This window comes from Triticum aestivum, chromosome 5A (assembly GCF_018294505.1).
Source record: "Triticum aestivum cultivar Chinese Spring chromosome 5A, IWGSC CS RefSeq v2.1, whole genome shotgun sequence".
Lineage (NCBI taxonomy): Eukaryota > Viridiplantae > Streptophyta > Magnoliopsida > Poales > Poaceae > Triticum > Triticum aestivum.
In genome coordinates, this window is record NC_057806.1 from 522516690 (window position 1) to 522534651 (window position 17962).

A 17962-nucleotide genomic window follows, 5' to 3' on the forward strand; every position below is an offset into this window, starting at 1 on the left:
ATATAATATGAGAAATGCTACAGAGCTCCCACTCACTTTCTTGTAAACACAGGCTTCTCCATAAGTCGGTGTAAACCCAAACGCTTTGATCATCTCATCAAAGCGAATGTTCCAACTCCGAGATGCTTGCACCAGCCCATAAATCGAGCGTTGGAGCTTGCACACCTTGTCAGCATTCTTAGGATCGACAAAACCTTCCGGCTGCATCATATAAAATTCTTCCTTAAGGAAACCATTAAGGAATGCCGTTTTGACGTCCATTTGCCATATTTCATAATCATAGAATGCGGCAATCGCTAACATGATTCAGACGGACTTCAGCTTCACTACCGGTGAGAAAGTCTCATCATAGTCAACCCCTTGAACTTGTCGATAACCCTTAGCGATAAGCCGAGCTTTATAGAGGGTCACATTACCATCCGCGTCTGTCTTCTTCTTAAAGATCCATTTATTTTCTATGGCTCGCCGCTCAACGGGAAAGTCAGTCAAAGTCCATACTTCGTTTTCATACATGGATCCTATCTCGGATTTCATGGCTTCTAGCCATTTGTTGGAATCCGGCCCCGCCATCGCTTCTTCATAGTTCGAAGGTTCACTGTTGTCTAACAACATGATTTCCAAGACAGGGTTGCCGTACCACTCTGGTGCGGAACGTATCCTTGTGGACCTACGAATTTCAGTAGGAGCTTGATCAGAAGTATCTTGATCATCATCATTAACTTCCTCTCTAGTCGGTGCAGGCACCTCAGGAACATTTTCTTGAGTTGCGCCATTTTCCGGTTCAAGAGGCAATACTTCATCAAGTTCTACTTTCCTCCCACTTACTTCTTTCGAGAGAAACTCCTTCTCTAGAAAGGATCCATTCTTGGCAACAAAGATCTTGCCTTCGGATCTGAGGTAGAAGGTATACGCAATAGTTTCTTTAGGGTATCCTATGAAGACGCATTTTTCCGATTTGGGTTTGAGCTTTTCAGGTTGAAGTTTCTTGACATAAGCATTGCATCCCCAAACTTTTAGAAACGACAGCTTTAGTTTCTTCCCAAACCATAATTCATATGGTGTCGTCTCAACGGATTTCGACGGAGCCCTATTTAAAGTGAATGCAGCAGTCTCTAAAGCATACCCCCAAAAAGATAGCGGTAAATCGGTAAGAGACATCATAGATCGCACCATATCTAATAGAGTGCGATTATGACGTTCGGACACACCATTACGTTGAGGTGTTCCAGGCGGCGTGAGTTGTGAAATTATTCCACATTTTCTTAAGTGTGTGCCAAACTCGTAACTCAAGTATTCTCCTCCACGATCTGATCGCAGGAACTTGATTTTCCTGTCACGTTGATTCTCAACCTCACTCTGAAATTCCTTGAACTTTTCAAAGGTCTCAGACTTGTGTTTCATTAAGTAGACATACCCATATCTACTCAAGTCATCAGTGAGGGTGAGAACATAACGATAGCTACCGCGAGCCTCAACACTCATTGGACTGCACACATCAGTATGTATGATTTCCAATAAGTTGGTTGCTCGCTCCATTGTTCCTGAGAACGGAGTCTTGGTCATTTTACCCATGAGGCATGGTTCGCACTGTCAAATGATTCGTAATCAAGAGACTCTAAAAGTCCATCAGCATGGAGCTTCTTCATGCGTTTGACACCTATGTGACCAAGGCGGCAGTGCCACAAGTATGTGGGACTATCATTATCAATCTTACATCTTTTGGTACTCACACTATGAACATGTGTAGCATTACGCTCGAGATTCATTAAGAATAAACCATTCACCATCGGAGCATGACCATAAAACATATCTCTCATATAAATAGAACAACCATTATTCTCGGATTTAAATGAGTAGCCATCTCGAATTAAACGAGATCCTGATACAATGTTCATGCTCAAACTTGGCACTAAATAACAATTATTGAGGTTCAAAACTAATCCCGTAGGTAAATGTAGAGGTAGCGTGCCGACGGCGATCACATCGACCTTGGAACCATTCCCGACGCGCATCATCACCTCGTCCTTCACCAGTCTCCGTTTATTCCGCAGCTCCTGTTTTGAGTTACAAATGTGAGCAACTGCACCGGTATCAAATACCCAGGAGCTACTACGAGTACTGGTAAGGAACACATCAATTACATGTATATCACATATACCTTTCGTTTTGCTGGCCTTCTTGTCTGCTAAGTATTTGGGGCAGTTCCGCTTCCAGTGACCACTTTCCTTGCAATAAAATCACTCAGTCTCGGGCTTTGGTCCATTCTTTGGCTTCTTCCCGGCAGCTTGTTTGCCGGGTGCGGCAAATCCCTTGCCGTCCTTCTTGAAGGCTTTCTTACCCTTGCCCTTCTTGAACTTAGTTTTATTCACCATCAACACTTGATGTTCCTTTTTGACTTCTACCTCTGCTGATTTCAGCATTGCAAATACTTCAGGATTGGTCTTTTCCATCCCCTGCATATTGAAGTTCATCCCAAACCTCTTGTAGCTCGGTGGAAGCAACTGAAGGATTCTGTCAATGACCGCGTCATCCGGGAGATTAACTCCCAGCTGAGTCAAGCGGTTATGCAACCCAGACATAGTGAGTATGTGCTCACTGACAGAATTGTTTTCCTCCATCTTACAGCTGAAGAACTTGTCGGAGACTTGATATCTCTCGACCCGGGCATGAGCTTGGAAAACCATTTTCAGCTCTTCGAACATCTCATATGCTCCGTGTCTCTCAAAACGCTTTTGGAGCCCCGGCTCTAAGCTGTAAAGCATGCCGCACTGAACGAGGGAGTAGTCATCGGTACGTGCCTGCCAAGCGTTCATAACGTCTTGTTCTGCAGGGAGAACAGGTGCGTCACCCAGTGGTGCTTGTAGGACATAATCTTTCTTGGCAGCTATGAGGATGATCCTCAGGTTCCGGACCCAGTCCGTGTAGTTGCTGCCATCGTCTTTCAGCTTGGTTTTCTCTAGGAACGCGTTGAAGTTGAGGACTACGTTGGCCATTTGATCTACAAGACATATTGTAAATATTTTAGACTAAGTTCATGATAATTAAGTTCATATACTCAAATTATTCAATGAACTCCCACTTAGATAGACATCCCTCCTGTAATCTAAGTATAACATGATCCGAGTTAACTAGGCCGTGTCTGATCATCACGTGAGACGGACTAGTCAACGTCGGTGAACATCTTCATGTTGATCGTATCTTCTATACGACTCATGCTCGACCTTTCGGTCTTCTGTGTTCCGAGGCCATGTCTGTACATGCTAGGCTCGTCAAGTCAACCTAAGTGTATTGCGTGTGTAAATCTGTCTTACACCCGTTGTATGTGAATGTTGGAATCTATCACACCCGATCATCACGTGGTGCTTCGAAACAACGAACTGTCGCAACGGTGCACAGTTAGGGGGAACACTTTCTTGAAATTATTATGAGGGATCATCTTATTTACTACCATCGTTCTAAGCAAACAAGATGTACAAAACATGATAAACATCACATGCAATCAAATAATAATAGTGACATGATATGGCCAATATCACATAGCTCCTTTGATCTCCATCTTGGGGCTCCATGATCATCTTGTCACCGGCATGACACCATGATCTCCATCATCATGATCTCCAACCTTCATAAGGACCCTTTTCATCGAATCCGCTCCAACTAAAGTGGGAGAGACAGACACCCGCCAGCCACCTTATGCAACTTGTGCATGCTAGTCGGTGGAACCGGTCTCACGTAAGCGTACGTGTAAGGTTGGTCCAGGCCACTTCATCCCACAATACCGTTGAAGCAAGATAAGACTAGTAGCGGTAAGAAAGTTGACAACATCAACGCCCACAACAAATTGTGTTCTACTCGTGCATAAAGAACTACGCATAGACCTAGCTCATGATGCCACTGTTGGGGAACATTGCAGAAAACAAAAAATTTCGTACGGTTTCACCAAGATCCATCTATGAGTTCATCTAGCAACGAGTGATTGGTTTGCATCTACATACCTTTGTAGATCACGTGCGGAAGCGTTCAAAGAACGGGAATGAGGAAGGCGTACTCGACGTGATCCAAATCACCGGAGATCCTAGCGCCGAACGGACGGCACCTCCGCGTTCAACACACGTACGGTCAGCGTGACGTCTCCTCCTTCTTGATCTAGCAAGGGGGAAGGAGAGGTTGAGGAAGATGGCTCCAGCAGCAGCACGACGACGTGGTGATGATGGAGCTGCAGTACTCTGGTAGGGCTTCGCCAAGCACTATGGAGGAGGAGGATGTGTTGGAGAGGGAGAGGGAGGCACCAAGGCGTGTGTTGAGAGGCCCTCCTTTACCCACTATATATTGGGAGTCCAAGGGGGGGGGGGGGCGCCGGCCCTAGGAGATCCAATCTCCTAGGGGGGTGCGGCCAAGGGAGGAATCCCTCCTCCCCAAGGCACCTAGGAGGTGCCTTCCCCCTTTGGGACTCTTCCCTTCCTTGAACCCTAGGTGCATGGGCCTCTTGGGGCTGGTGCCCTTGGCCCATATAGGCCAAGGCGCACCCCCTACAGCCCATGTGGCCCCCCGGGGCAGGTGGCCCCACCCGGTGGACCCCCAGGACCCTTCCGGTGGTCCCGGTACAATACCGGTGACCCTGAAACTTGTCCCGATGGCCGAAATAGCACTTCCTATATATAATTCTTTACCTACGGACCATTCCGGAACTCCTCGTGACGTCCGGGATCTCATCCGGGACTCCGAACAACATTCGGGTTACTGCATATACATATCCCTACAACCCTAGCGTCACTGAACCTTAAGTGTGTAGACCCTACGGGTTCGGGAGACATGTAGACATGACCGAGATCGCTCTCCGGTCAATAACGAAAAGCGGGATCTGGATAGCCATGTTGGCTCCCACATGCTCCTCGATGATCTCATCGGATGAACCACGATGTCGAGGATTCAAGCAACCCGGTATACAATTCCCTTCGTCAATCGGTATGTTACTTGCCCGAGATTCGATCGTCGGTATCCCAATACCTCGTTCAATCTCATTACCGGTAAGTCACTTTACTTGTACCATAATGCATGATCCCGTGACCAGACACTTGGTCACTTTGAGCTCATTATGATGATGCATTACCGAGTGGGCCCAGTGATACCTCTCCATCATACGGAGTGACAAATCCCAGTCTTGATCCGTGTCAACTCAACAGACACTTTCGGAGATACCCGTAGTATACCTTTATAGTCACCCAGTTACGTTGTGACGTTTGGTTCACCCAAAGCACTCCTACGGTATTCGGGAGTTACACGATCTCATGGTCTAAGGAAAAGATACTTAACATTGGAAAACTCTAGCAAACGAACTATACGATCTTGTGCTAAGTTTAGGATTGGGTCTTGTCCATCACATCATTCTCCTAATGATGTGATCTCATTATCAATGACATCCAATGTCCATAGTCAGGAAACCATGACTATCTGTTGATCAACGAGCTAGTCAACTAGAGGCTTACTAGGGATATGTTGGTGTCTATTATTCACACATGTATTACAATTTCCGGATAACACAATTATAGCATCAATAAAGAAATTATCATGAACAAGGAAATATAATAATAATGCTTTTATTATTGCCTCTAGGGCATATTTCCAGCAGTTTATCTTTATACATCTTATTTTGCTTAGTTCGACGATAGAATTATAAGATGATCTCTCACTAAATTTCAAGGTACAAGTGTTCTCCCTGAGTATGCACCGTTGCGAAAGTTCTTCGTACTGAGACACCACGTGATGATCGGGTGTGATAGGCTCTACGTTCAAATACAACGGGTGCAAAACAGTTGCACACGCGGAATACTCAGGTTAAACTTGACGAGCCTAGCATATAACAGATATGGCCTCGGAACACGGAGACCGAAAGGTCGAGCGTGAATCATATAGTAGATATGATCAACATAGTGATGTTCACCATTGAAACTACTCCATCTCACGTGATGATCGAACATGGTTTAGTTGATATGGACCACGTGATCACTTAGAGGATTAGAGGGATGTCTATCTAAGTGGGAGTTCTTAAGTAATATGATTAATTGAACTTTAATTTATCATGAATTTAGTCCTGGTAGTATTAGCATATCTATGTTGTAGATCAATAGCTCGCGATGTTGCTCCCCGTTTAATTTTTATATATTCCTAGAGAAAACTATGTTGAAAAATGTTAGTAGAAATGATGCAGATTGGATCCGTGATCTGAGGATTAACCTTATTGCTGCACAGAAGTATCATGTCATTGATGCACCGCTAGGTGACAGACCTATTGCGGGAGCACATGCGGACGTTATGAACGTTTGACAAAAGCTCGGTATGATGACTACTTGATAGTTTAGTGCACCATGCTTTACGGCTTAGAACCGGGACTTCAAAAATGTTTTGAACGCCACAGAGCATATATGATGTTCTAAGAGTTGAAATTGGTATTTCATACTCATGCCCGTGTCGAGAGGTATGAGACCTCTGACAGTACTTTGCCTACAAGATGGAGGAGAATTGCTCAGCCAGTGAGCATGTGCTCAGAATGTCTGAGTACTATAATCACTTGAATCAAGTGGGAGTTAATCTTCCAGATAAGATAGTGATTAACAGAGTTCTCTAGTCACCATCACCAAGTTGCTAGAACTTTGTGATGAACTATAATATGCAAGGGATAACGGAAACGATTCCCAAGCTCTTCGTGATGCTGAAATCGACGAAGGTAGAAATCAAAAAAAAACATCAAGTGTTGATGGTTAACAAGACCACTAGTTTCAAGAAAAGGGCAAAGGGAAGAAGGGGAACTTCAAGAAGAACGGCAAGCAAGTTGCTGCTCAAGTGAAGAAGCCCAAGTCTGGACCTAAGCCTGAGACTAAGTGCTTCTACTGCAAAGGAACTGGTCACTGGAAGCGGAACTACCCCAAGTATTTGGCGGATAAGAAGGATGGCAAAGTGAACAAAGGTATATTTGATATACAGATTATTGATGTGTATATTACTAGTGTTCATAGCAACCCCTCGGTATTTTATACTGGTTCAGTTGCTAAGAATAGTAACTCGAAACGGGAGTTGCAGAATGAACAGAGACTAGTTAAGGGTGAAGTGACGATGTGTATAGGAAATGGTTCCAAGATTGATATGATCATCATCACACACTCCCTATACTTTCGGGATTAGTGTTAAACCTAAAATAAATGTTATTTAGTGTTTGTGTTGAGCATGAATATGATTGGATCATGTTTATTGCAATACGGTTATTCATGTAAGTTAGAGAATAATTGTTGTTCTGTTTACATGAATAAAACCTTCTATGGTCATATACCCAATGAAAATGTTTTGTTGGACCTCGATCGTGGTGATACACATTTTTTATAATATTGAAGCCAAAAGATGCAAAGTTAATAATGATAGTGCAACTTATTTGTGGCACTGCCGTTTAGGTCATATTGGTGTAAAGCGCATGAAGAAAATCCATGCTGATGGGTTTTTGGAATCACTTGATTATGAATCAGTTGATGCTTGCGAATCATGCCTCATGGGTAAGATGACTAAGACTCCGTTCTCCGGAACAATGGAGCGAGCAACAGATTTGTTGGAAATCATACATACAGATGTATGTGGTCCGACAAATATTAAGGCTCGCAGCAGGTATCATTACTTTCTGATCTTCACAGATGATTTGAGCAGATATGAGTATATCTACTTGATGAAACACAAGTCTGAAACATTTGAAAAGTTCAAAGAATTTCAGAGTGAAGTGGAGAATCGTCGTAACAAAAATAAAAGTTTCTACGATATGATCGCAGAAGTAAAATATTTGAGTTACGAGTTTGGCCTTCAGTTAAAACAATGTGAAATAGTTTCACTACTCACGCCACCTGGAACACCACGGCGTAATGGTGTGTCCGAACATCATAACCGTACTTTATTAGATATAGTGCGATCTATGATGTCTCTTACCGATTTACCACTATCGTTTTGGGGTTATGCATTAGAGACAACTACATTCACATTAAATAGGGCACCATCTAAATCCGTTGAGACGACGCCGTATGAACTATGGTTTGGCAAGAAACCTAAGCTGTCGTTTCTTAAAGTTTGAGGTTGCAATGCTTATGTGAAAAAGTTTCAACCTGATAAGCTCAAACCCAAATCGGAGAAGTGCATCTTCATAGGATACCCAAAAGAAAATGTTGGGTACACCTTCTATCACAGATCCGAAGGCAAGGTATTCATTGCTGAGAATCGATCCTTTCTAGAGAAGGAGTTTCTCTCGAAAGAAGTGAGTGGGAGGAAAGTAGAACTTGATGAGGTAACTATACCTGCTCCCTTATTGAAAAGTAGTTCATCACAGAAATCTGTTCCTGTGACTACTACACCAATTAGTGAGGAAGCTAATGATGATGATCATGTAACTCAAGATCAAGTTACTACCAAACCTCGTAGGTAAACCAGAGTGAGATCCGCACCAGAGTGGTACGGTAATCCTGTTCTGGAGGTCATGTTACTTGACCATGAAGAGCCTACGAACTATGAGAAAGCGATGATGAGCCCAGATTCTGCGAAATGGCTTGAGGCCATGAAATCTGAGATGAGATCCATGTATGAGAACAAAGTATGGACTTTGATTGACTTGCCCATTGATCGGCGAGCCATTGAGATTAAATGGATTTTCAAGAGGAAGACGGACGCTGATAGTAGTGTTACTATCTACAAAGCTAGAATTGTCATAAAAAGGTTTTCGATAAGTTCAAGGTTTTGACTACGATGAGAGTTTCTCACTCGTATCTATGCTTAAGTCTGTCTGAATCATGTTAGCAATTGCCGCATTTTATGAAATCTGGCAAATGGATAAACAAAACTGCATTCATTAATGGATTTATTAAAGAAGAGTTGTATATGATGCAACTAGAAGGTTTTGTCAATACTAAAGGTACTAACAAAATATGCAAGCTCCAGCGATCCATCTATGGACTGGTGCAAACATCTCGGAGTTGGAATATACGCTTTGATAAGTTGATCAAAGCATATAGTTTTATACAGACTTGCGGTGAAGCCTGTATTTACAAGAAAATGAGTGGGAGCACTACAACATTTCTGATAAGTATATGTGAATGACATATTGTTGATCGGAGATAATGTAGAATTATTCTGCAAAGCATAAAGGAATGTTTGAAAGGAGTTTTTCAAAGAAAGACCCCGGTGAAGCTGCTTACATATTGAGCATCAAGATCTATAGAGATAGATCAAGACGCTTGATAAGTTTTTCAATGAGTACATACCTTGACAAGATTTTGAAGTAGTTCAAAATGGAACAGTCAAAGAAGGAGTTCTTGCCTGTGTTACAAGGTGTGAAGTTGAGTAAGACTCAAAACCCGACCACGGCAGAAGATAGAGAGAGAATGAAAGTCATTCCTATGCCTCAGCCATAGATTCTATAAAGTATGCCATGCTGTGTACCAGACCTATTGTATACCCTGCCCTGAGTTTGGCAAGGGAGTACAATAGTGATCTAGGAGTACTGGACATTGGTCAAAATTATCCTTAGTGGAATAAGGATATGTGTCTCGATTATGGAGGTGACAAAAGGTTCGTCGTAAAGGGTTACGTCGATGCAAGTTTTGACACTAATCTAGATGACTCTAAATCTCAATCTGGATACATATTGAAAGTGGGAGCAATTAGCTAGAGTAGCTCCATGCAGAGTATTGTTGACATAGAAATTTGCAAAATACTTACGGATCTGAATGTGGAAGACCCGTTGACTAAACTTCTCTCACAAGCAAAACATGATCACACCTTAGTACTCTTTGGGTATTAATCACATAGCAATGTGAACTAGATTATTGACTCTAGTAAACCCTTTGGATGTTAGTCACATGACGATGTGGACTATGGGTGTTAATCACATGGTGATGTGAACTATTGGTGTTAAATCACATGGTGATGTGAACTAGATTATTGACTCTAGTGCAAGTGGGAGACTGAAGGAAATATGCCCTAGAGGCAGTAATAAAGTTATTATTTATTTCCTTATATCATGATAAATGTTTAGTATCCATGCTAGAATTGTATTAACCGGAAACATAATACATGTGTGAATACATAGACAAACAGAGTGTCACTAGTATGCCTCTACTTGACTAGCTCGTTGATCAAAGATGGTTAAGTTTCCTAACCATAGACATGAGTTGTCATTTGATTAACGGGGTCACATCATTAGGAGAATGATGTGATTGACTTGACCCATTCCGTTAGCTTAGCACTTGATCGTTTAGTTTGTTGCTATTGCTTTCTTCATGACTTATACATGTTCCTATAACTATGAGATTATGCAACTCCCGTTTACCGGAGGAACACTTTGTGTGCCACCAAACGTCACAACGTAACTGGGTGATTATAAAGGTACTCTACAGGTGTCTCCGAAGGTACTTGTTGGGTTGGCGTATTTCGAGATTAGGATTTGTCACTCCGATTGTCGAAGAGGTATCTCTGGGCCCACTCAGTAATGCACATCACTATAAGCCTTGCAAGCATTGCAACTAATGAGTTAGTTGCGGGATGATGTGTTATGGAATGAGTAAAGAGACTTGCCGGTAATGAGATTGAACTAGGTATTGAGATACCGACGATCGAATCTCGGGCAAGTAACATACCGATGACAAAGGGAACAACGTATGTCGTTATGCGGTTTGACCGATAAAGATCTTCGTAGAATATGTAGGAGCCAATATGAGCATCCAGGTTCCGCTATTGGTTATTGACCGGAGACGTGTCTCGGTCATGTCTACATAGTTCTCGAACCCGTAGGGTCCGCACGCTTAAAGTTCGATGACGGTTATATTATGAGTTTATGTGTTTTGATGTACCGAAGGAGTTTGGAGTCCCGGATGAGATCGGGGACATGACGAGGAGTCTCGAAATGATCGAGACGTAAAGATCGATATATTGGACGACTACATTCGGACATCGGAAAAGTTCCGAGTGATTCGGATATTTTCGGGAGTACCGGGGAGTTACGGGAATTCGTATTGGGCCTTAATGGGCCATACGGGAAAGGAGAGAAAGGCCTCAAAGGGTGGCCGCACCCCTCCCCATGGGCTGGTCCGAATTGGACTAGGGAGGGGGGGGGGGGCGCCCCCTTCCTTCCTTCTCCTTTTTCCTTCCCTTTCCTTCTCTCCTACTCCTACTACTTGGAAGGGCTCCTAGTTCTACTAGGAAAGGGGGAATCCTACTCCCGGTGGGAGTAGGACTCCCCTAGGGCGCGCCATAGAGAGGGCCGACCCCTCCCCTCCTCCACTCCTTTATATACGTTGCCAGGGGGCACCCCATAGACACAACAATTGATCTTTTGATCTCTTAGCCGTGTGCGGTACCCCCTCTCCACCATAACCCACCTCGGTCATATCGTAGCGGTGCTTATGCGAAGCCCTGCGTCGGTAGAACATCATCATCGTCACCACGCCGTCGTGCTGACGAAACTCTCCCTCAAAGCTCGGCTGGATCAGAGTTCGAGGGACGTCATCGAGTTGAATGTGTGCAGAACTCGGAGGTGCCGTGCGTTCGGTACTTGATCGGTCGGATCGTGAAGACGTACGACTACATCAAGCGCGTTGTGCTAACGCTTCCGCTTTCGCTCTACGAGGGTACGTGGACACACTCTCCCCTCTCATTGCTATGCATCACCATGATCTTGAGTGTGCGTAGGAATTTTTTTGAAATTACTACGTTCCCCAACAACTGCGGGGACGTCTGGTGACTGTCACGCGGGACGTGCGGGACCGTGAGGTAGGTGGCTGAGAGAGGTCGTGTGGGCGTTATCTATTTTTCCCACACGTAGGCGTGTGAGAGGGAGCGCGAGGAAAAAAAGAGACATGTGGGCATTACTTTTTTTCCTCGCGTGTGAGAGGGAGCGCGAGGAAAAAAAGAGACACGTAGGCTGGTCCTCTTAGACATCACACAAAACGTGTGACCAGACCCCTTAACGCCCACACGTGTGACAGTTATCGTCGTTCTATGTTTTTTTGTTTGCATGCCTTTTTATGCATTTGAGAATCTAGTATGAGATGTCCGGATATAGTTGTGCTAATTTGAGGAGTGCCCAGTCAGTGCTCGGTGATACGTGTGAGCACGTTCACGTACGTTTAAAGGGTCATATTTATCATATACAGGTATAGATGCTCTAGTGTGTACCAGTTGTGCTGTAGACAAACTGCGTCAATAGAACCTACTTAAAATATACTACCTCTGTATCAAAATATAAGTCGTTTTTGCGGTTAAATTTGAATTGCAAAGGTCTTTTATTTTGGTATGGAGGAAGTACAAAACTATAGAACAAGGAAGCCGTAAAATTCATGGTTGCAAGGCGGTCTAGTGATCTCAAAATTCAGAATCATTTAGCCTGAGAGAGCTGAGTAAATTCGAGGTTTTGAACAGATTCGTTGCGGTCTCATGCCGGATACAAACCTGACAGGTATACGGAAGAACTTGACAACCGAGTAGGACTTCAATCCCATCAGGGAAACGACTCGCCAGCTCGTTCAATAAAAAGGGGAGGCGGAGCGTGGCGCGCTGCCGTGGGCAACCGGCCGGAAGCAGAAACAGCTCCTCCGCCGTGCCATGGGTTCGAATTTCCACAAGGACATGCTGGTGGACATCCTGCTGCGGCTCCCGCCTAGCGCGCGGCGCCGTGCCCGCCTCGTCTGCAGGCTCTGGCGCGACGCCGTCGACAAACGAACGACGGAGATGCAGAGCCGCGCCAAGGCCCTCCTCTGGAACCCCGCTCCGCCGTCGCCTACGTGGTCGACGACCTCTCGACGGGGAGGCGCAGGGAGCTGTGGAGGAACCCCCCACCCCCGCCTCCCAGATGCTCGCTTCGAGGACGTGGACGCGGACGACGACCTGCAGCTGGTCGGCTCGTGCAACGGCCTCCTCTGCCTGTGCGAGAACAGCGGCGGGTGGGCCGGCGGCACCGTCACCCTGGTCAACCCGGCGACCGGCGCGACGCTGCCCGTGCCACCGCTTCCGCGTGGCGAGGTCGTCGGGTCCGGGTACTGGCAGCATGGCAGGTGGGACAAGGCGTACAGCTTGGCGTACCACCCCGCGACGGGACGGCACAAGCTGGTGCACGCCCGACGTTCCCGTGGACAGTCAGCTGGGGCATTGGGGCGATCTACGCCGTGCACGTGCTCACGCTGAAGGAGGATGCGTCGTGGCGGGAGGTGGCGCCGTCCCGCGACGCCAGGACGAGGTGCAGGCTGGACGCCGGCGTTGTCAGCGTCGACGGTGCCACGTATTGGGTCACGGGGGGTGGCGCCCGAGAGTCGTTTCATTTGACCTCGACGACGAGCACGTCTGCTCTTTCGCCATGCCGCCGATGATCGGCCGGCTCCGGATCAAGGACTACAGCCTGATCGTGGTACGCGGGAGGCTCGGAGTCGTCGTCCCTGTGGGCTCTCGGACGACGGTCTGGGTCCGGGCGGAGAGGAAGTGGAACCACCAGTACACGCTGACGAGTAAGTACATCCCACGTCCATACTTTGCGTACGGCGACTACATCCTCAAGGCCAAAGGAGCATCCTTGTACGTGCACCGGCGAAAAGCCGTGCCGTCCTCCGGCGGGAAGCTGCCGTGCGCTGTCATCGAAGTCGAACACGGGGGCCAGGACCAGGGGATGATGATCACCAATATGAAGGGTGCGGCCTCCCATTACCGAGCATTTGCGCATGTTGAGACGGCGGAACCATTGGGTGTTTACACAGCCAAGTATCCGCCTCCACCCATTAACGAGGACACGTTCATCTGATAGGGCTGTAGTCGAGTATGTGTCTCTGAAATTTGTCTGGTCATGACAGATAGTTGTCATCTCATCATACTCATCCATCATCTTAGGCACAACACAACCTAGGAGTTTTGTTGCAAGAACACACACACAATAATAACGCTAGAAGAACGCTCATGCGTTGCAACGGGGCCATAATAACTTTAAGAGTTCAATATTAATATTCTCATACATATCAAGTGACATTGACGACCTTTTTTACCATCAAATCCTCTCACACACACTCTCTCTTCCTCCCTCTTCCTCACTCTCTCCCCCCTCCCTCTCTCTCTCTCTAACACACGCATATCCATTTTACTGGGTACATGATCATAATCCATCTATTTCACACACACACACGCTAGTGCATAACAATATGGATTATGTGTATTATATTTGCAACCACAACTGAGGGAATTAATTTCATGTAAATCGGCCAGCCACAGCTCCAAGAATACGCGGAGGAGGTGGCCCGGGTCGGCGTCGGCGCCGACCGGCGTGGGCCACGGGCCCGCTTCCAAGTGCGTCTGCGCGCCGGCCACCCACGCCGGGTCCTTCAAGTGCCGCTTTCACCGCACCAACTCTCAGGGCCACGGCCACGGCCAGGGCCAGGGAAGGCGCCCTTCTTCGTCCCCTTCACCGGCCGCGGCCAACGTGGTGCCTCGGTGTAAAGGCATATTTATCCCTAAGTGTTTTGGTGATTGATGACAACGCATTTGCAGACTAATCGTGTGCCTTAAGTATTCCAGACACTCCATTGCTAGGCACAAGACGGTTGGGTGCCCCTAGAAGACTAATGAAGACGACGTCTTTTCTATGTTTCCTTTTGGTGGATTTGAGTCGTAGGAAAGCCGTATTATTAAGAGGGGGTCCGTGTTGGAAAGGTTTGGGTGGAATCATCACGTACATGTCTCCTTCTTGTCCCCTCCTATTTCCTTGGAGCTTCCTCCATTTTCTTGCCTCCCTTGTCTGGCTGCTGTGGTTGGTCGTGGTAGTACTGCTCCCAGAAAAGCGGTAGTACCGCGCGGTGGCGCGGTAGTACCGCAGGTGCCCATGGTAGTACCGCTCCCCTGGAGCCGCACTACCGCTGCCCACCAGGCTAGTGCCGCCCCTTCGCGGTAGTAGGGGTGGATGTAATTTTTTACATCTGCACCTACCGCGGTAGTACCGTTTTCGCCGCGCGGTAGTACCACGCTGTGCAGTCGGGCAGTAGTACCGCCCCTCGGCGGTACTACTGTGTCAGGTTTTTGCTACTTCCATTTCTTTGCGGAAGTAGGCACGGAAGTTTCCTTCCCCCTGGCTGGGGTTTTTTGCCTTGCGGTAGTACCGCATGGGGGGCGCGGTAGTACCGCGCTTGCGGAAGTACCGTCCCCAGTTCCTGCGCGTTTGTTTATCTTTACTGTCGCTGGGGTTGCGGCAGTACCGTGGGTTGGTACGGTAGTACCGCACAGCCGTGCGGTAGTACCGCTTGGTTGCAAGCTGTAGTACCGCGCGGCCTTGCGGTAGTACCGCTGGCCAAGCGCGGTAGTACCGCTGGCCAAGCGCGGTAGTACCGCTGGCCGCGGGCTGGTTCGTGGGTAACGGTTGGATCTTTGTCCCACACTATATAAGGGGTCCCCTTCTTCCCCGTTGACTTACCTCTTCCACCCAAAGCTCCATTATTGCTCCAAGCTCCATTTTCGCCCGATCTCACTCCCTAGCCAACCAAACTTGTTGATTTGCTCGGGAGTGGTTGAGAAGGCCTCGATCTACACTTCCACCAAGAGATATTTGATTCCCCCCCACTAATCCCTTGCGGATCTTGTTACTCTTGGGTGTTTGAGCATCCTAGACGGTTGAGGTCACCGCGAAGCCATAGTCCATAGTGGTGAAGCTTCATGGTGTCATTGGGAGCCTCCAATTGAGTTGTGGAGATTGCCCCAACCTAGTTTGTAAAGGTTCGGTCGCCGCCTCCAAGGGCACCAATAGTGGAATCACGGCATCTCGCATTGTGTGAGGGCGTGAGGAGAATACGGTGGCCCTAGTGGCTTCTTGGGGAGCATTGTGCCTCCACACTGCTCCAACGGAGACGTACTTCCTCTCAAAGGGAAGGAACTTCGGCAACACATCCTCGTCTCCACTGTCTCCACTCTTGGTTTGTTTCATATATCTTGCTTGCTTGTGTTCCTATCCTTGTTGCATCATATAGGTTGCTCACCTAGTTGCATATCTAGACAACCTACTTTGATGCAAAGTTTAAATTGTGAAAGAAAAGCTAAAATTGTTAGTTGCCTATTCACCCCCCTTCTAGTCAACCATATCGATCCTTTCAATTGGTATTAGAGCCTCGTCTCTTTATTAAGGACTTTACCGTCCGAAGAGTATGGTTGATACCGTAGACGGTGTGGAGGAACACTCTGGTGCGAATCCGACCTCGTCTACGGGCGATGGGGGAACCTCGGTCTCTCGTGAGGAGTTCAATGTGGCCTTGGAGACATTGAAAACCTCCATGAAAACTGAGGTTGAACGCATGTTTACTAAATTCCTTGAGGGGCTTAAACTATCCACCGCACCGTTGAAAGTGGGTGATCCCACCAACAAGGTGACGGGTGCTATCTCCGATAAGGGGAAAGCTAGTAGTGAAAAGGCTCCTTATTCTAGTGGTAAAAATGGCACCGGCATCTTTGCTCATGTGGAACCACCGCTTGTTTATGGTGGACCGGTTCCTTCCACTCATTTGAATCATGCCGGTCCTCCCCCTAAGATTGTGAAAAATGAGGACTTTGATTCTTGGGTTTACCGCTTTAAACGTCATTTAAATCATGTGAACACTAACCTTTGGAGAATCATTGAAGAAGGTTTCTATCCGCATGATCCAAGCAACTTCACTCCTCGAGAAACCGCGGATAATCAATTCAATGAGAATGCTCTCTTCATCATTCAAGATGCAATTCCACCCGAAGACCTACCTCATCTTCGTCCCTTCGCCTTGGCCAAAGATGCATGGCATTGTGTTGTCTCTCTCTATCGGGGAAGCGCAAGCATTCAACGCTCCAACTATGAAGTGGTGCAAGATGAGGCCGATGAGTTTGCAATGAAAGAAGATGAAGAACCTCGTGAGCTTTATCGGAGAGTAACCAAACTCGCGGTCTCACTACGAGATCACGGGAGCAAGGACATGGATAACAATTGGATCAAGCGCAAATTCCTCAAGGCAATGATGCCCTACCACAAGGCCATGTCCTCTGTCATTCGTCAAAGACCGGACTTCCACACTTTGACCTCAAGCGAAGTGTTGGATGAGTTTGTGGCCATGAACATTTTGGACAAGACCGCCGACAATGCGGTGCTTCGTTCTCAAAGGGCAAAGAAGCCTAACCTTGCATTGAAGGCCAATCTCACCGTTGAAGAAGAAGAAGAGGAAGAAGAGGAGAGAAACCCCGAAGATACGAAGTATGCGTATCATGAACACATGGCACTTGCTTCAAGGCAATTTTGGAGCAAGAAAAACTCGAGGCCAAAGTTTAGCAAAAACAACTCAAGTGGCACGAAGAGCAAGCAACGTGTAAGGACTTGCTACAATTGTGGCAACGTGAGTCATTTTGTTGTGGAGTGCCCATATGAGAAGAGGGAAGACAATGGTGGCAAGCTCATCCGAAAGGACAAGGCCAAGTCGTTCCCCAACAAGAGCAACTTCACCAAGAAGAAGACTCCCAAGGCATTGGTGGTACAAGAAGAGTACAATAAGGATGATGACAATGATGAAGGTGACGAGTCGGTTGCCATGGCCTCCGTTGCCATTGCGACGACTCCACGGGTGTCTCTCGTCGACTCACCCAATGAGAGCATCACCGCCAAGTGCCTCATGGCTAAAGCCACCAACAAGGTTACCCCCAACATCAAAACTACCATCATTAATCATCCTTCTCCGATGGATAGCATTAATGAACTTGAGGGAGCTAATGTGGAGGCAAATGAGTTTGAGGCCTTTATGGGCAAACTCAAGGGAAAATCCAAGAAGCACTTTGTTGCTCTCTTGGAACAACTTGGTGAAGCCAATGACATGATCGAGGCTCACGAAGACACCATCACTAAGATGGAAGGGCATAGTCGTGACTATGCCGATGAGATTTCGGATCTTTCCAATTGAGGAAGAGCGTG